Source organism: Piliocolobus tephrosceles, chromosome X, assembly GCF_002776525.5.
Source record: "Piliocolobus tephrosceles isolate RC106 chromosome X, ASM277652v3, whole genome shotgun sequence".
Lineage (NCBI taxonomy): Eukaryota > Metazoa > Chordata > Mammalia > Primates > Cercopithecidae > Piliocolobus > Piliocolobus tephrosceles.
In genome coordinates this window covers 22,189,325-22,208,599 of record NC_045455.1, presented here as the reverse complement: position 1 = coordinate 22,208,599, position 19,275 = coordinate 22,189,325, and the positions used below count along the sequence as shown (strand labels likewise).

General features: G+C 41.2%; 1 pseudogene across 1 annotated transcript; it reads left to right on the top strand.

Annotated features, from left to right (window-relative positions):
* The first annotated feature begins 10,569 nt into the window (after positions 1 to 10,569).
* Positions 10,570 to 11,318, top strand: LOC113219604 (annotated as a pseudogene). Its single transcript, XR_003306579.2, has one exon. The product of XR_003306579.2 is annotated as a peptidyl-prolyl cis-trans isomerase A pseudogene (transcript).
* The last annotated feature ends 7,957 nt before the right edge of the window (positions 11,319 to 19,275 follow it).

The following is a 19,275-nucleotide window of genomic DNA, read 5'->3' as shown; positions in this document are numbered from 1 at the left end:
CCTAAACTGGACTCTCTAGAAACATCTACTCAATATCTTCTCCCACTCTGTGCCCTATGTATTTGTTTCCGTTTCTTCCAGGTGAAACAAATGGCCATGTGAAGTGATTTCAAAACCTCTCATCCTCCTAGTCACCCTCCTCTAGAATCAATGAATTGGTTTATGTTCATGTCCCTTAAAATATATGGTGTGTAAGACTAGAACTATATAATTTGACTACAGAGTAGTTGGGGACTATTACCCGTCTCACTTTGTTATTCCTGTGCTATTAATGTCACCTACAATTGCATTAATCTTTGTAGCTATCACATTTTCCTCTTGATTTGTATTAGGCATCTAAAGAGCACAGTTTAAAAAAAAATAAAAACTCAGTCAAGCTAATCTGTCTCACTGTCTACAGTTGGTTTTTCAATGTCAAACCCCATTAAGTTAAGAAACTGACTGATTGAGAACTTGGTACGTATTGGAAAACACCGCAGGAGAAGGAACTAGAGGTTACGTTGGGACCAGCTTTCTCTATCCCACTGCCCATCAAGTTTCCTGGCAGGAATCCTTGGAGACATCCTTGACCCCTCTCATTCCTTACAAGTCACCAAGATTCAACAATTCTGCCTCCAAATATCTTCCTTTGTATTCCCGCTGCTATGCCCTTTGCTCAGATTCTAACATGTTAAGTGCAAATCCCAAGGGTTTCAATGTTTCAGTAGCTTTCAGTTTCTTCCAGACAAAGTCTGGATCCCTTTGGAGGGCTTAAAGGTCTCTTTGGGCGCTTTTGTTATCGACATCTGCAGCCAGATACTCTCCCTCCCTCTGTGCACATCTTAGCTATCAGCCATTTCAGTTATGTGCTTCCTGTTCCTGCACACACTTGCCTTCCTCCTGCTTTTAGGTCTTTGCTTGTATGTCCCAGGCATTGCTCTAGATGCTGTATGCAAATTCATGCATTCAGTCCTCACCATCATCCTCTGAAGTAGATAATATTCCCATTTAAAAGACGGGAGTGCTCAGGCCAGGCATGGTGGCTCCTGTCTGTAATCCCAGCACTTTGGGAGGCCGAGGCAGGCAGATCACCTGAGGTCAGGAGTTCGAGACCAGCCTGGTCAACATGATGAAACATTGTCTCTACTAAAAACAGAAAAATTAGCCAGGAGTGGTGGTGCACATCTGTGCTGAGGCACAAGAATCGCTTGAATCCGGGAGAAGCAGGTGGCAGTGAGCTGAGATAGCACCACTGCACTCCAGCCTGTGTGACAGAGACTCTGTAAAAAAAAAAAAAAAAAGAAGAAGAAGAAAGAAAAAAGAAAACTAAACTAAAACAAAAAATAGATGAGGGAGCTCAAATGTTAAGCATTCTTCTCAGAAACATGCAGTTAATAATTTTTGCAGCTGGATGGGTCCCTCAGCCTAAAATGCCCTCCTTTCCTCAGCAAACTTCTTGTCAAACTTCTGCCCATCTTTCAAGACAGTACAAGCCTTAGCTCTTTGGGAAGTCTGCCTCCCTCTGAACTTAACCGTCCAATAACATTTAGCATTCAGGGCTAATTGCTAAATGGTTGCTTTACTCCCAACAGCATATATCTGAAGACCTGCCCCTGTCCTGTTCCTCCCTGAGTCCTCAGAGCCTATATTCTGCACTAGGAATCCGCTGAATAATTTGCCAAATTATCATCCTTCGGTAATCAACTTTTCCTGCAATGCACATAAAAATCTGTCAAGAGTTTAATTGTAGACCTGCTGGCTTCTGAAAATCAAGTCAATTATCCCAAGTTCATTTAGGAGCAGTGGCACTTCCTATAATGTACATTACCTATACATGCACAAGGGCAGGAAGGTTTTAAATGACTAAGCCCAGCACACCATTTGCTCAGAAGATGTTCCTCAAGTACATCTCTTTTAGGATACAATTTAGTCTATGAAGCGTGAGGAAAGCTGTGCAGTGGAGACAACCAGATGGGCAATGAGCAGGGAGAGGAGCTATGAACCTTGTGAAAGATAAACCCGAACCTTTTCTATGCTACATGTTCACCAGGAGAAAATCAGGTAAGTATGAAGTCTTAAAGGAGTGGGGGACAGCAAAATCCATGCCTTGCTGTCCTACAGTCCAAACACCACCACGGGCTCTGGCATCTATGCTGTATTAACTCTGCTTTCTTGTTTTCTGTATTCTCCATGCTCTGCCACCTGGGGCCTCGCTGACTTGGGGGAAACTGCTCCTCCAACCCAAGGGCTAGCCAGTTATTACAGATAGTAAATGACTCCCTACAAAAACATCTTTCATAAGCAAACCAACCATCCCAAAGACCACACCTCCAACTACCTCCTTTCCCAAGTGTTTACCCATTAAGCAGATATTTCCTTGCCCTAATCACCCCAGGGTGGCAACCAGACAACTTGGGACTCCTACACTCCAGAGCCTGCTGAAAGTATTAAAACGAGCCAATCCTAAACCTGCTTAGTTTTCCCAGCCTGGCTTAGTCCTTCCCACAAAAATCACAACACGGACTCATGAACATGAGTTTCCCACCCAGCTCCTGAAGGACCCTGGTTCTTCCCTGCGTGGCCCTGCATGCCATGCCGTGTCTCCCACTTCTCGGGATCGATGAGTATAAAACTTCTTTCCTGACAGTCATTTCCATGTCTGTGCATCTTACCACACTCAATCAAAACAAATCCCCAGTTCATTTTAAACACAGGTTAGTCTACGTCATAGAATAAGATTCTTTTCCTTAACCTTCCCCACAAGCTTTTGAAGCGTGTAACTAGACATCATCATTGTCAACAACATCATCATCATCGTTATACTACAGCTAAGAAAGGGAAACAAGGACAAATGCCAGGGATTCACCTAAGGTCCACAAAACATGGCCAAGCTGGGACTTAAACACAAATTTGGGGGCTAGTACCAGATGCTGGCCATTCCCCAAAAAAGATTTTAAGAAGCCCGTAGGAAGTTAGAAATATGGTCCCCAGTGAACCTCAGTTGCTTCGTATATAAAATGGAGACTACAGAGTATCAGTCTTCTGGAGAACTATGACAATGTATGTGAAAGCACTTTGTAAAACACACTGTATACATGCATTTAAAAACCAGTGACTTTATGTTACATGATTAAAGTCATCAATGAATAACATGACGGCTAACTTATGATCGTGACAGCTGCTCATGATGTAAAGTATTTTACATTATCATTTCATTTAACCCTAGCAACCCTATGAGTTGATTTAATAATCATTAATTAATATTAGTATTATTACCTCCATTTGCAAATGAGAAGATTGAGTCTATGAGAAGTTTAGTAATGTGCTCGAGTTTGCATTGTTAGCTCTATGTGGAGCTATGATTCAAACCCATATACTAAACTGTCTGTCCCAAAGTTTTTCCCTGCCCTCAGAACTAAGAATACTCAAGTAAACATTTGCTGTTTTGGCTGCCTGCCATACCAAACACACCCTAAGCTTGGAGGAGCCCTGCCTTCCCTTGTGGAGCCCAAAGGGAGCCTTTTCTCCCCATTCAGAGCTATTACAATGTGTGATTGACACAAGGAATAGATCCATGTCTTTAGTGAGAAGTTGACATCGAAATGCAAGGTGGTCTTGCCTCATACAAAACAGCAAATCTTAAGGGCAAACTATAGTCCAATATCCTTCACATCATGAGCACAATATCCTTCACATCATGAAAAATATGACATAGGACACGTGGCAAAGGAGCAAAGGCATGCTTCTATCAGGGTTTGCATTCCAAGAGGCAGCTACTGCAGTCCTGATTGGAAACAAATGGATACAGCAGAGTAATAGCCACCTTCCTACAGCTGAGGTGTGACCTTTCAAGGCATTGAAAGAGGTATTCATGGACATAATCGCCACTGTTTATGGAGATCCTTATTTGTGTCTGGTACTACATAAGACACTTTGCCTGTGTTATTTGTTGGTTGTTTTTGCTTTTTTGAGACAGGGTCTCACTCTGTCACCCAACCTGGAGTGAAGAGGCTCAATCACAGCTCACTGCAGCCTTGACCTCCCTGGCTCAGGTGATCCTCCCACCTCAGCCTCCTGAGTAGCTGGTACTACAGGTGCCCACCATCATGGCCGCCCAATTTTTGTATTTTTTTGTAGAGATGGGGTTTCACCATGTTGCCCAGGCTGGTCTCAAACTTCTGCACTCAAGCGATCCACCTGGCTTGGTCTCCCAAAGTGCTAGGATTACAGGCATGAGCCACCATGCCTGGCCATATGTGTCTTATTTAATCACCATTTAACAGGAAAGAACACTGAAGCTCAGAGGGATTAAGACCTGCTAGTAAATGTTGCGTCCATCAGATTCCTAAGACCAAACTCCAAGCAAAGATTTCTCAAACATTTAATGTGCATAGAAGACACCTGGAGATCTTATAAAATTGCAGATTCTGATTCAACAGGTCTGTAGTGGGGCCTGAGATTCTGCATTTCAAGCAAGCTCCCAGGAGATATAGATGCTGCTGGCTGGTGGACCACATTTCAAGAAGCAATACTCTAAATGTTTGTGCTTCTTAGATACCATCATAAAAAATATTCATGGCAGGCCAGGTGTGGTGGCTCAAGCTTGTAATCCCAGCATTTGGGAGGCTGAGACAGGAGGATTGCTTGAAGCCAGGAGTTTGAGATAAACTTGGGCAACACAGTGAGATTCCCGTCTCCACAAATATGTGAAAATTAGCTGGACGGTTGGCATGTACCTGTAGTTCCAGCTACTCAGCAGGATGAGATGTGAGGATTGCTTAAACCCAGGAAGTCGAGCTGTGATCACACCACTGCACCCCAGCCTGGGAGACACAGCAAGACCCTGTCTCAAAAAGGAAAGAAAAGATCACAAAAACAAATCCATGGCTCTTTTACTTGTTCTAAGCACTTTCCTAGGACTCTTTCCCTTTTCTAGAGCTTGGTGACATGAGAAGAGATTCCCTCTGCAATATGAATGTCAGAATTTAACTCAATGAACAATTTCTCCTTCCATTTACTCAATCCACACATCTTTGTTGAGTGCCTTCTAAGCCAGACACAGCGTAGGTATGGGGGAGACCAGGATAAATGAGATAAAGTCCTGGCCTCTAAGACAGGAGCTATGGGTGGAGACAAGATGTCTTCAAAAGTGTCTGATGCTTCCATGAAAGAACAGCCATGAAGGAACAGCCTGCAGCACACTGCCTTAGGATCCCCAGTCCAGTCGTCCACTGCTATGGCAACTGAGGTCATTGTGACCACTCCAGCGCCATCTTCACCACTGTAAGGCTAGGGCACTTTTCACCATTGTGCCTTCCAACCATATTGATACAGAGACAATTTTACAGTGGCTCAATCTGTCCAGATTCTACTGCGAAAGTCCAATTCACCTACCTTGGGTTATGACTGTGTCAGTATCCATATAATATTATGTCCCTGTTTGTTGGAACAGAAACATGTTGAATGTTTCTTGGACTTCACCCAGGCTGGAATGCAGCAGTGCAGTATCAGCTCACTACAGTCCCAACCTCCCCAGTTCAAGCAATCCTCTCACCTCAGCCTCCCAAGTAGTTGTAACTACAGACATGTGCTGCCATGCTTGGCTATTTTTAAATTTTTTTTTGTAGGGACAGGGTCTCCCTCTGTTGCCCAGGCTGGTCTTGAACTCCTTGGCTCAAGTGACCCTCCTGCCTCAGTCTCCCAAAGTGCTGGGATTATAAGCATGAGCCACCACACTCAGTTTCTATATACTTTTAAATAATTTTATATGCATTTGGGACATAGCATAAAAACTAATCTGAAATTAAATTTAACATTAAGTTTATTTAATGAAACTTAGTTTCAGAAAGCAGCATCAGGATCTTAGAGAATGGAAAGGTAAGTGTTATTCAAGGGTGCAGTTATCTATTAAAAGTATTAATATTGGCCAGGCTCAGTATTAATATTGGCCAGGCTCAGTATTAATATTGGCCAGGCTCAGTGGCTTATGCCTGTAATCCCAGCACTTTGGGAGGCTGAGGTGGGTGGATCACAAAGTCAGGAGTTTGAGACTAGCCTGGCCAAGATAGTGAAATCCCATCTCTACTAAAAATACAAAAATTAGCTGGGCATGGTGGCACGACCCTGTAGTCCCAGCTCCTTTGGAGGCTGAGGCAGGAGAATCACTGGAACCCGGGAGGCAGAGGTTGTGGTGAGCTGAGATCACACCACTGCACTCCAGCCTGGGCAACAAAGCGAGACTCTCTCTCAAAAAAAAAAGAAAATTGTTAATATTTTGGAGGCATCTAACTTATTAATTTTCCCTCACTGACATGGTAATTCATTTTCATTTATTCATTATTATTGTTTGATATTTACTATTATTATTTAATCATGGACTAAGGCACTGCTATGTTGTGACTCTTTGTGTACCCCCAAATTTATACGTGGAAATCCTAACCCCCAAAATGATGGTATTCGTAGGTGGAGCCCTTTGGGAGGTGATTAGGTCAGGAAGGCACAGCCTTCATGAATAGGATTAGTGCTGTTATAAAAGAGGCCCCAGAGGCTGGGCACGGTGGCTCATGCCTGTAATTCCAGCATTTTGGGAGGCTGAGGCAGACAGATCTCTTGAGGACAGGATTTTGAGACCAACATGGATAACCTGGCAAAACTCTGTCTCTATTAAAAATACAAAAAATCAGCTGGGTGTGGTGGTGGATGCCTGTAGTTTGGGAGGCAGAAGCAGGAGTATCGCTTAACCTGGGAGGCAGAGGTTGAGATCGCACTACTGTACTCCAACCTAGACAATACATCAAGACTCAGTCTCAAAAGAGTAATAAAAATAATAAAATAAAATAAAAAAGAGGTCTCAGAGAGCTGCCGTGCCCCTTCCACCACGTGAGGATGCAGTGAGAAGGTGCCAGCTATGGGCCCTCGCCATGCACTGAATCTGCCACTCTCTCGATTTAGGACTTCACAGCCTCCAGAACTATGAGAAATAAGTTTCTGATCTTGACAAATTACACAATTTATGGTATTTTGTTATTGCAGCCTGAGTGGACTAACACAGGCATACATTCCAACTAGCAAGAAGTCTAAAGTGATGACATCAGATGGCTCCCAGCTGTTCCCTAGATGTGAATAAACCCCCAGAAAACTCTCTTTCTCTAGCAAGTACCATTCCTTGCGATGGAGTCTTGCTCTGTCACCCAGGCTGGAGTGCAGCTTGATCTTGGCTCACTGCAACCTCTGCCTCCTGGGTTCGAGTGATTCTCCTGCCTCAGCCTCCCAAATAGCTGGGACTACAGGTACCTGCCACCACACCTGGCTAATGTTTGTATTTTTAGTAGAGACAGGGTTTCACCAAGTTGGTCAGGCTGGTCTTGAACTCCTGACCTCAAGTGATCCACCTGCCTCGGCCTCCCAAAGTGCTGGGATTATAGGCATGAGCCACCGTGCCTGGCCTCTTCACCCCCATTTTTATGGCATGGCCAAACAAGGGAGTGGGGAGAGAGGTGAAGCAGCTGGAAAGTGAGGAGACAAGGCTCACACTTCTGTAGATAGCCAGCATCATTTGACTGCAGCTTCCACATGACTGGTTTCATTTCACTGAAATCCTGGCACTTTTACTTGGGTCTTGTGGTCATTTAAGATCATTTAAACCTATCTCAACCCAGACGCAGAGAAGACTGTAAACAGTCAGGAACACAGGAAGCTGGTCAAGATAATAGATAAGGCAGGTGGCAGAGAAGGCCTTGGCAGGGCACGGTGGCTCATGCCTGTAATCCCAGCACTCTGGGAGGCCTAGGCTGGAGGATCACTGAAACCCAGGAGTTTGAGACCACCCCGGGCAACATCGCAAGACCCTGTCTTTACCATGTCCAGCAGATTTTGTTTATAAATACAATTATAAACAAAATTATAATTACTTACAAGTAAAATTAGCCAGGCATGGTGGCACATGCCTGTAGTCCCAGCTACTCAGGAGGCTGCGATGGGAGGATCACTTGGGCTCAGGAAGTCAAGGCTGAAGTGAGCCATGATCATGCCACTGCACTCCAGCCTGGGTAACAGAGTGAGACCCTGTCTTAAAAAACAAAAATTAAAAACAGAAGGAAAGACCTTAATCCCATGAACAACTATAACCATTATAATAGAGGATATTTTTATGGCTATAATTCTTTGGGAAACTTCTACTGCCAGGTGGCCAAGCACTGTGAAGTTCTCGAATTGAACTTCAGGTTGAAAGATACCTGAAGGAACTCTTGGAGACCCGTTCTCTTAATTTAAGGATGAGGCACAGAAGGTGTCATGGCTGAAGTCAAGGTCTCACAGCAAGTCATAAAGGAGCCAGAATGCGAGGCTCAGTCTGCTGAGTCATAATCCAGTGACCTTCCTTCGGGTTGCCCGCACGCATTTCCTCACTCACTCCTCAATTCAGCACAGTCCAGCCTTCCTCCAGGAATACAATTTTGCCCTCATCGTGAACGATCTGTAGTCTCACTCATTATTTGGCTTATTCAGTCATTTTGCAGCTATGTATCTGGAACCCAGCACGTGCCAGGGGCACGACAGGAACATGACAGATCCAGCCCCTGTCCCAAGGTGATCATGATTTGCTTCAATTCTTCACTGCAGCCACGCTTTGGGGATTCAGTCTTCCCCCTCAGAAAGAACTGCTTCTCTCCCTACCACGAGAGATGCTTCACTTTCACAGTGAAAGCATTCCTATTAATATTGATATGAGAGAAAAACAAAACACAACAAAACAGGAGACCTGGTTTATGGTAGACTTAGTGTCTAAAGATAGTGAATTGGCTTTGGATTTTAATCAAGCTTTCAGGCTCTAATAAGAATTGAATTGTAGGTGTCTCTATGGTTTATTTCACAGAATGACAGTTGAAGGTGGCCTCTGTATTTTTTTACAATAGCTATAAATGCTGCTCACCCAAAAAGCTGTTTGCTAACATCAACTTTTTAAGGGATGTAGTCACTATTAATCCAAATGAAGCCCTAAAAAGCTGTGGCTACACTGGAGCATTCAAGAGGGTTAGCTATGAGAAGGTATGACTCCAGCAATGAAGTTATATAATCAGCAAGAAAAAAAAAATACAACCCTGACAGCTTAGAAAGATTTTCTGCTTTTCTTTCTTGGTGGAGGTTTAATCTGGCCTAAGTCTAAGAAGATTTGTCTCAAATTGACAATGCAGGCTTAAATAGTTTAGTATTTTAAAAGGTGATATAACCATTTTCATTCTTCATTGACTTCTGAGTTCTTTTCTCAATTTGTAATTATTGCGATGTTGGAGAGATGATCGGCATAGATAGCTTTTCCAATTCCCTCATCGTTATGTTTTCAAATAGGAATAAAAGAAAAGCAACCAGCAATAACTCCATGGGAAAGGAAATCCAAATGTGTGAATCCCTGTTTCCTTTGGAAATAAGAATCAGTGTTTCTGACATTGAAAATAGATTTCTGCAGCAAAGTGTATCATTTACAAAGATTGTGACTCAGGATGAAGAAGGTAGAGAGATGATATTAATTTAATTGTACTTGTTCTTGGGGAAGCATTGTCAGTGGGTGAGATTTTCAAATTACCTATGTGCAGGGTATACAGGAGATACAGAACAAATTATTTTTACAATCAATAAGCAAAGTTAACTTTAAAAATAAAGTTTTGGCCAGGGTGGTGGCTCATGCTTATAATCCCAGCACGTTAGGGGGACAAGGCAGTAGGATTGCTTGAACCCAGGAGTTCAAGACCAGCCTAGGTAACATAGTGAGACTTCATCTCTACAAAAACCTTTAAAAATTAGCCAAGTGTGGTGGCATGTGCCTGTACTCCCAGCTACCTGGGAGGCTGAGGTGGGAGGATCACTTGAACCTGGGAGGTGGAGGTGGTAGTGAGCTGAGATTGTACCACTGTGCTCTAACCAGGGCAACAAAGCAAGGTTCTGTCTCAAAAACAATAAATACAAACTAAGAAAGTTTTAAGGGTGAGAGATATCTGGACTATCATAAATGCTAGTAATAAAATTCCTAACTCTGTGATGATGTGTTTGGGGAAGTAGCGAGGTGAAGTCATGTAAAATGTACCATGGTTCTTTAACCCACTTTGAAGCTAAAGTTGAACACATATTTCCAATAACCGGGTTTCATTAAGAAATACAGAATGAAACATATTAAGGCAATTTTCTTTCTTTCTTTCTATTTCTTTTTTGGCCTGAGGAAGCATAGGAATTTAGGATCAAGTATGGTTTACCAATGACATTTTAAGATGAGGCCAGGCATGGTGGCTCAGGCCTGTAATCTCAGCATTTTGGGAGTCAGAGACAGGTGAATCTCTTGAGCTCAGGAGTTCGAGACCACCCTTGGCAACACAGGGAGACCCCATCTCAAAATATATATATATATATATAATAATTGAACAAATAGAAGATGAACCCAATTAAAAACAGACAGACTTACCACATGCCATCTCTTCTACCCGATTCCTAAGGTAAAAAAGGGCCAAGAGGGGCCCCTGGAGAAAGAACGACTATAAGACGTGCAGAGTGACAACAGGGTCTCCACACACACTCGTCTTTCCCTTTAAAAATTCCCCTGTTTAGGCTTTGCAGACGCTGCCGCCGAAGAAATTCTTGTACTACTAGCCATGGTCAACCCTACCGTGTTCTTCGACATTGCCGTCGACGGCGAGCCCTTGGGCCGCGTCTCCTTCGAGCTGTTTGCAGACAAGGTTCCAAAGACAGCAGAAAATTTTCGTGCTCTGAGCACTGGAGAGAAAGGATTTGGTTATAAGGGTTCCTGCTTTCACAGAATTATTCCAGGGTTTATGTGTCAAGGTGGTGACTTCACACGCCATAATGGCACTGGTGGCAAGTCCATCTATGGGGAGAAATTTGAAGATGAGAACTTCATCCTAAAGCATACAGGTCCTGGCATCTTGTCCATGGCAAATGCTGGACCCAACACAAATGGTTCCCAGTTTTTCATCTGCACTGCCAAGACTGAGTGGTTGGATGGCAAGCATGTGGTCTTTGGCAAAATGAAAGAAGGCATGAATATTGTGGAGGCCATGGAGCGCTTTGGGTCCAGGAATGGCAAGACCAGCAAGAAGATCACCATTGCTGACTGTGGACAACTCGAATAAGTTTGACTTGTGTTTTATCTTAACCACCAGACCATTCCTTCTGTAGCTCAGAAGAGCACCCCTCCACCCCATTTGCTCGCAGTATTCTAGAATCTTTGCTCTCGCTGCAGTTCCCTTTGGGTTCCATGTTTTCCTTGTTCTCTCCCATGCCTAGCTGGATTGCAGAGTTAAGTTTATGATTATGAAATAAAAACTAAATAACAACAACAAAAAAAAATTCCCCCGTTTCTAGGCAGTGTTCTATAGCAGAAGGAACAGTGTTGAAATACCCCAAAATAAGTTTAGAAGTTGAGTCTGAAGAGAGACACAGCATGGATTCCTCAAATGGGTACCTTGGAAAGTCCATGTTATTTCAGGGCCTAACTGAGGCATCCATGCTTGAATACTTCTTTTGATTGTCATTAGAAATCTCCTGGATTTAGTTAAGTATTCTCTCTTTATCCCCTGGCACTCGCTGTAGACTAATGATGTGCATACTTGACACAAAGTCTCCTAACACATTTTGCTTTAGTAACTTCCTAGTTAAAATTTTATTTCATTTTCTTTACTGGGGCCAAGGTACAGTTTTACTATTTGACTGTGAAGTCTATATTTTACCAAAAAACAAGGAGCAATTTTTAAGGTAATAAACCCACAACTTGTGGCAGATTTGTAAATGTATCAAATTTGCAGAAAGCAGAGGCAGATAGTAATTCTCATAATGACATGAAAGCAAATGACAACTGTTTCCCTGAAGGCATCCTGGAGTATGAAAATGTCCTTAAAAAATATATGTTCCCTCTTTGAGATATGCACACTTGTAATAGAATTTCTAATATGCACAACGATGAAAGCTTGCCCCATGTATTTTTAAAACAAATAAATAAAACCAGGTAACCAAAGGGGAAAGTAAACAGCATTTTCTCTCACTTAACCACTTTCAAACTTTTCTTGCTGTTAAATTTTATCATTCAATATGGTTTTTTTGTTTTGTTTTGTTTTATATCTAGGCTATGACAAACATTAAAAAAAAAAACATGGAAACCCCTCTGAAAATAGAATTCCTTCCTTTGTTATCAGGAATCTAGGATAAAGTAGATGTAAGGAGACATATGGATTACCTTACAGGTGTTTTGGAATACCCAGTGTGACTCCAAAGGGAAGAGTGAAAGCGGCTGCATTGTTTTAAAAGCCAGTTTCAATTTGCCATCATTTGCCAGTTCCAATCTATCAATGGCATATTCCATATATATGTGTGTTACATATGTGTGCGCATGTATATGTGTATATATATTCATATAGATACCTGTGTGTTATATATGTGTATGTATATATACACATGTGTGCATATATATACACATATAGATACCTCTGTGTGTGTGTGTGTGTGTGTGTGTGTGTGTGTGTGTAGAGAGAGAGAGACAGGAAGAGAGACAAGTTTAAATCAATGAGAATGTTTCCTACATAGAGGTGATGACCCCTCAAGGTTCCTCCATGACTCAAGGCAAATTGAAACTGACTTTTAAAACAATCTAGTCACTTCCACTCTTCCCTCTGGAGTCACACTGGGTATTCCAAAAGCCCCATAAGGTTATTCTTACATCTCCTTTGTCAAATAAAATAAATAATGTCATTCTTTCAGCCAATACTCATACACCCCATCCTTCCTAGGCAAATCGTGGCACTGTGATTAAGCACTCAGTCTTCAGAGTTAACAACCAGCCATAGACAGCGACTTCAGCACAGTCGGGGGGGAAAGTACATTTTACCTCCACCCCAAACAAAGCCATTATATTTACCTGCTACTTTGAAGATAGTAAAATGCGGTCGGCACTGGAAAGAACCCAACGCGTTGCCTGCGCAGTTCATCCATAGACCCTGGTAAACCCAAGTGGCTGTTATCACCGAGGAGGCTCGCGTGGTCACTTTCCACTCATTGGACGTGGTAGCAGCAACGAGAGCTCCAAACCCTCCAACACCAGACACCAGAGCCCAGATCTGCGCCCTGGACATGTCGCGCCGCCTTCGCCAGTGACACTGTCCGGACAGAACCCTTTGGTGGTCTAGGCATGCAGCCGATAGAGAACACTTTGACAAGCGTCACAGCCAGAGGATGTGGGTAGGTGACAGCGTTTCATGCTCGGATGGCCTGAGGAAGTACAGGAATTTAGGATCAAGTATGGTTTACCAATGACATTTTAAAGATGGCCTGAAAGAGTCGTTCTGATTTTCTACACAGATATTTATTAAAATTTGGTAGATGAATTTTAAGGGTTTTGATTTCGCAGATTTTTAACTTGCCACCATAGTTAATGCTTAATTTTCTGTTAGCCTGAAGCTTAACGAACCGTGCAACTACCAGATATTACAAAGTACAAATTATACAGTAACAGTTAAGGCTTATTTGACCAATTGCTTTAGTCTCACCTGCTTTTGAATCTTTACATAATTGAATCATATTATAGAAATTCTCCTATAACCTATTTTTTTTTTCACATAACACTGTATTTGAGGGATTTATCCATGCTCAGGAATGGAGTTGTCATTCATTAACTATTACAGCTGAATACAGTATTTCATTAAATGCAATTTAAGGAACACGATTTATTCATGTTCCTGGAGCTGAACATCCATGCTGTTCCCTTTTCTCCCTAATAACCATTGGCGCAGCTATAAACATTCTTGGGCATTTCTTCTTGTGCATGTGAGCGAGAGTTTCTCTAGGGCATATCCTAGAATGAGAATTTTGCTAGGATGTAGGAAACACTCATCTTTAACTTTATACACAATACTAAATTGTTTGACTAAGTAGTTACAGCAGTTTAGAGTCCCACTAGCAGTGGGTAAGTCCTCCGTGTTCCGCTTCATAATACGGTGCCTGTGGGGTTGTTGAGATTGTTATTTTTTCTTTTGGCCAGTCTGATGAGTATAAAGGTGTCACATTATGATTACTAATTTATATTTTCTGATTACTAAGGAGGTTGAGCATTTTTTGTGTATTTATTGGTTATGTTTTTGTCTACAATGAAATATGCAATTTTTGCTCACTTATCTATTGAGTTGTTTGACTTTTTATAATTTATTTTTAGTTATCTATATACTCAAGATAGTAATCTTTTGTGGATTATTTATGTTGCGGGTATCTTCCCCCAGTTTGTGGTTTGTCTTTAAGTGGCCATTTGAGAAACAGTCTTGGTTTTAATATAGCTAAATTTATCAAGTTTCACCAAGTGATTTGTGGTTTGAGATCTTGATTAAGAAATCCCTATCTTGGGCCTGGCATGGTGGCTCCCAGCTGTAATCCCAGCACTTTGGGAGGCCGAGGTAGAGGATCACTTGAGGCCAGGGGTTTGAGACTAGACTGGGCAACATATTGAGACACTGGCTCTATAAAAAATACAAAAATTAGCTGGGTGTTGTGGTGCAGGCCTGTAGTCCCAGCGACTTGGGAGGCTGAGGTGGAAGGAGGATGGCTTGAACCTGTGAGGTCAAGGCTTCAGTGAGCCATGATTGCACCACACACTCCAGCCTGGGTGACAGAGCTGAGACCTCGTCTCAGAAAAGAAAAGAAAAAAAAAAAAAAAAGAAAGAAAAAAGAAAAAAAAAAGGAAAAAGGAAAAAAAAGAAAAAGAAAAGGAAACCTCTATCTAAAAGAAAATAACTTTTTTCCTCTTCACTTTAAAAAACTTCAAAGTTTTAACTTACATTTTTAAGTGTTTAAATCATCCAGATTGATTTTTCTGTGTCTTGTGATTTGGGACCTATTTTATTTTGCAATGTGGAAACCCACTTTTCCAATTTTCTTGTGTAGTCCATTGTTTCTCTATTGATCTGCAATGTTACCTCTGTCATACATATTGGGCATCAATATTCACATGATCTGGTTTTGGATTCTTTACTCTGTTCCATTTATCTGCTTGACTGTTCCTAGGCCAGTAAAATACTTTCTTAACTACTCTAATTTTATAAATACATCTCAAATTTTGTTGGTGAGTGTTTTACCTTGTTTACCTTGCTCTTCTTTTTCAAGCATGTTGGGATTTTTTTTTTAAGTTCTTTGCTATTTCTTATATATTTCATTTTATTTTTATTTATTTATTTATTTATTTGGAGACAAAGTCTCGCTCTGTTGCCCAGGCTGAAGTACAATGGCACGATCTCAGCTGACTGCAACCTCCACTTCCTGGGTTCAAGTGATTCTCGTGCCTCAGCCTCCTGAGTAGCTAGGACTACAGGTGCCCATCACCACACCCGGCTAATTTTTGTATTTTAGTAGAGATGGGGTTTCACCATGTTGGCCAGGCTGGTCTCAAACTCCTGACCTTAGGTGATCCACCTGCCTGGGCCTCCCAAAGTGCTAGGATTACAAGCGTGAGCCACTGTGCCTGGCCCTTATATATTTTAGAATCAGTTTATCAAATTAGACACATACACATACATACAGATTCGGAGATTTGTTGGAATTGTTTTGCACCTATTATTCAGTTTGAGAAAAATGGATAGCTTTATAAAGTCAAGTCTTCCTGTTCATGAACATCATATATCTATCTCTTCATTTATTTAACCCATCTTTAATGCTTTTAGTGAAGTTATATACTTTAATCTCTAAAAATAGTTACTTTTTTGTTATATTTATTCTTAAAGTTAGGACTCATTCTAACATCTATTTTGTACTTACAGTTTGTCCAGTTTTTTTCTTGAGTACACATATAGTTTTTCTCCTTTCTTGAGTTGTTTTGAAATTGGGACCTTTTTTCACATTTCTATTTTTCTCTCCATTAAATCAGAAATTACACTTTATTTGCATTGTTTAATGATTACTAATAGAAGCTTTAACGTATATTTAGCTTCATATATAAAAGTAATTGGCCGGGTACGGTGGCTAACGCCTGTAATCCCAGCACTTTGGGAGGCCAAGGCAGGTAGATCAGCTGAGGTCAGGAGTTCGAGACCAGCCTGGCCAACATGGTGAAACCCCCTCTCTACAAAAGTACAAAAATTAGCTGGGCATGATAGCAGGTGCCTGTAATCCCAGCTGCTCAGGAGGCTGAGGTGGAAAAACCACTTGAACCTGGGAGGCAGAGGTTGCAGTGAGCTGAGATCATGCCATTGCACTCCAGCCTGGACAAGAGAGCGAGACTCTATCTCAAAAAGAAAAAAAAAAAAAACATCATCTCAATAGATGCAGAAAAGACCTTTGATAAAATTCAACACCCCTTCATGCTAAAAACTCTCAACAAACTAGGTACTGATGAAACGTATCTCAAAATAATGAGACCTATTTATGACAAACCCACAGCCAATATCATACTGAATGACCAAAAGCTGGAAGCATTCCCTTTGAAAACCAGCATAAGACAAGGATGCCCTCTCTCACCACTCCTACTCAATGTAGTATAGGAAGTTCTGGCCAGGACAATCAGGCAAGAGAAAGAAATAAAGGGTACTCAAATAGGAAGAGAGGAATTCAAATTGTCTCTGTTTGTGGATGACATGACATGATTTTATATTTAGAAAACCCCATCATCTCAGCCCCAAATCTCCTTAAGCTGATAAGCAACTTCAGCAAAGTCTCAGGATACAAAATCAATGTGCAAAAATCACACGCATTCCTATACACCAGTAACAGACAAACAGAGAGCCAAATCATGAGTGAACTCCCATTCATAATTGCTACAAAGGGAATAAAATACCTAGGAATACAACTTACAAGGGATGTGAAGAACCTCTTCAAGGAGAACTACAAACCACTGCTCAAGGAAATAATAGAGGACACAAACAAATAGAAAAACATTCCATGTTCATGGATAGGAAGAATTAGTATCGTGAAAATGGCCATACTCCCCAAAGTAATTTATAGATTCAATGCTATCTCCATCAAGCTACCATTGACTTTCCTCACAGAATTAGAAAAAGCTACTTTAAATTTTATATGGAACCAAAAAAGAGCCTGTAGTGGCAAGACAATCCTAAGTGAAAAGAACAAAGCTGGAGGCATCACACTACCTGACTTCAAACCATACTACAAGGCTACAGTAACCAAAACAGCTTGGCACTGGTACCAAAACAGAGATCTAGACCAGTGGAACAGAACAGAGTCCTCAGAAATAATACCACACATCTACAACCATCTGATCTTTGACAAACCTGACCAAAACAAGCAACGGGGAAAGGATTCCCTATTTAATAAATGGTGTTGGGAAAACTGGCTAGCCACATGCAGAAAACTGAAACTGGACCTCTTCCTTACACCTTATACAAAAATTAACTAAAGATGGATTAAAGACTTAAACGTAAGACCTAAAACCATAAACACCCTAGAAGAAAACCTAGGGAATACCATTCAGGACATAGGCATGGACAAAGACTTCATGACTAAAACACCAAAAGCAATGGCAACAAAAACCAAAATTGACAAACGGGATCCAACTAAACTAAAGAGCTTCTCCACAGCAAAAAAATTATCATCAGAGTGAACAGGCAACCTACAGAATGGGAGAAAACTTTTGCAATCTATCCATCAGACAAAGGGCTAATATCCAGAATCTACAAGGAACTTAAACAAATTTACAAGAAAAAAAAGAAAACCATCAAAAAGTGGGTGAAGGATATGAACAGACACTTCTCAAAAGAAGACATTTATGTGGCCAAAAGACATGAAAAAATGGACATCACCACTGATCATTAGAGAAATGCAAATCAAAACCACAATGAGATACCATCTTACGCTAGTTAGAATGGTGATCATTAAAAGTCAGGAAACAACAAATGCAGGAGAAGATGTGGAGAAATAGGAATGCTTATACACTGTTGGTGGGAGTGTAAATTAGTTCAACGATTGTGGAAAACAGTGTGGCAATTCCTCAAGGATCTACAACCAGAAATACCATTTCACCCAGCAATCCCATTACTGGGTATATACCCAAAGGATTATAAATCATTCTACTATAAAGACACATGCATATGTATGTTTATTACAGCACTATTCACAAAATCACAATTGCAAAAGCTTGGAACCAACCCAAATGCCCATCAATGATAGACTGGTTAAAGAAAATGTGACACATATACACCATGGAATACTATGCAGTCATAAAAAAGGATGAGTTCATGTCCTTTGCAGGGACATGGATGAAACTGGAAACCATCACTCTCAGAAAATTAACACAGGAACAGAAAACCAAACACCACATGTTCTCACTCGTAAGTGGGAGCTGAACAGTGAGAATACGTGGACACAGGGAGGGGAACATCACACACCAGGGCCTGTCAGAAGGTGAGGAACTAGGGGAGGGAGAACATTAGGAGAAATGCCTAATGTAGATGATGGGTTGATGGGTGCGACACATGTACACCTATGGCACACATATACCTATGTAACAAACCTGCATGTTCTGCACAGGTGTCCCAGAACTTGAAGTATAATTAAAAAAAAAAAAAAGTAATCAGTGTCTTTATTCTCCTCCTGAATGGTCTTAGGAACCTTAAGATGTTTCAACATGAACTACTCCTCTTCTGATTTCTGTTATTACTTTACTTCTATCTTGTTTGATGTTTAGACCCAGAAACTGGATTTTTAGTCACACAAATGTTAGCCCCACAAACATTATTACAAATTATACACTGTCATTGTTTATCTTTTTTTTTTTTTGCTTGCGATTCTATTTTGTATCTTAAACCTTCCTTGTCAGTTTATTTTTCTTCTTCCTAAAGTCCATTCTTGAGAAGTTTCTTTAGTGAGCAACTTGTTTGTCAGATAATATCTTTACTCAGGCCAGGCACCGTGGCTTCTGCCTCTAATCCCAACATTTTGGGAGGCCAAGGTAGGCAGATCTCTTAAGCTCAGGAGATTGAGACCAGCCTGGGCAACATAGTGAGACCTCATCACTACAAAAAATATAAAAATTAGCCAAGTGTAGTGATGCATGTCTGTAGTACCAGCTACTCGGGAGGCTGAGGCAGGAAGATCACTTGAGCCCTGGAGGCAGACGTTGCAGTGAGCTGACATCATGCCACTGTATTCCAGCCTGTGTGATAGAGACCCTATCTCAAATATCTATATATACATATATAGTGATAAATATATGTATATAGAGATAGGTATCTATGAGATAGATATCTATATGTATGTATATATGTGTGTATGTATAGATATATATCTATACCTATAGATATAAATATT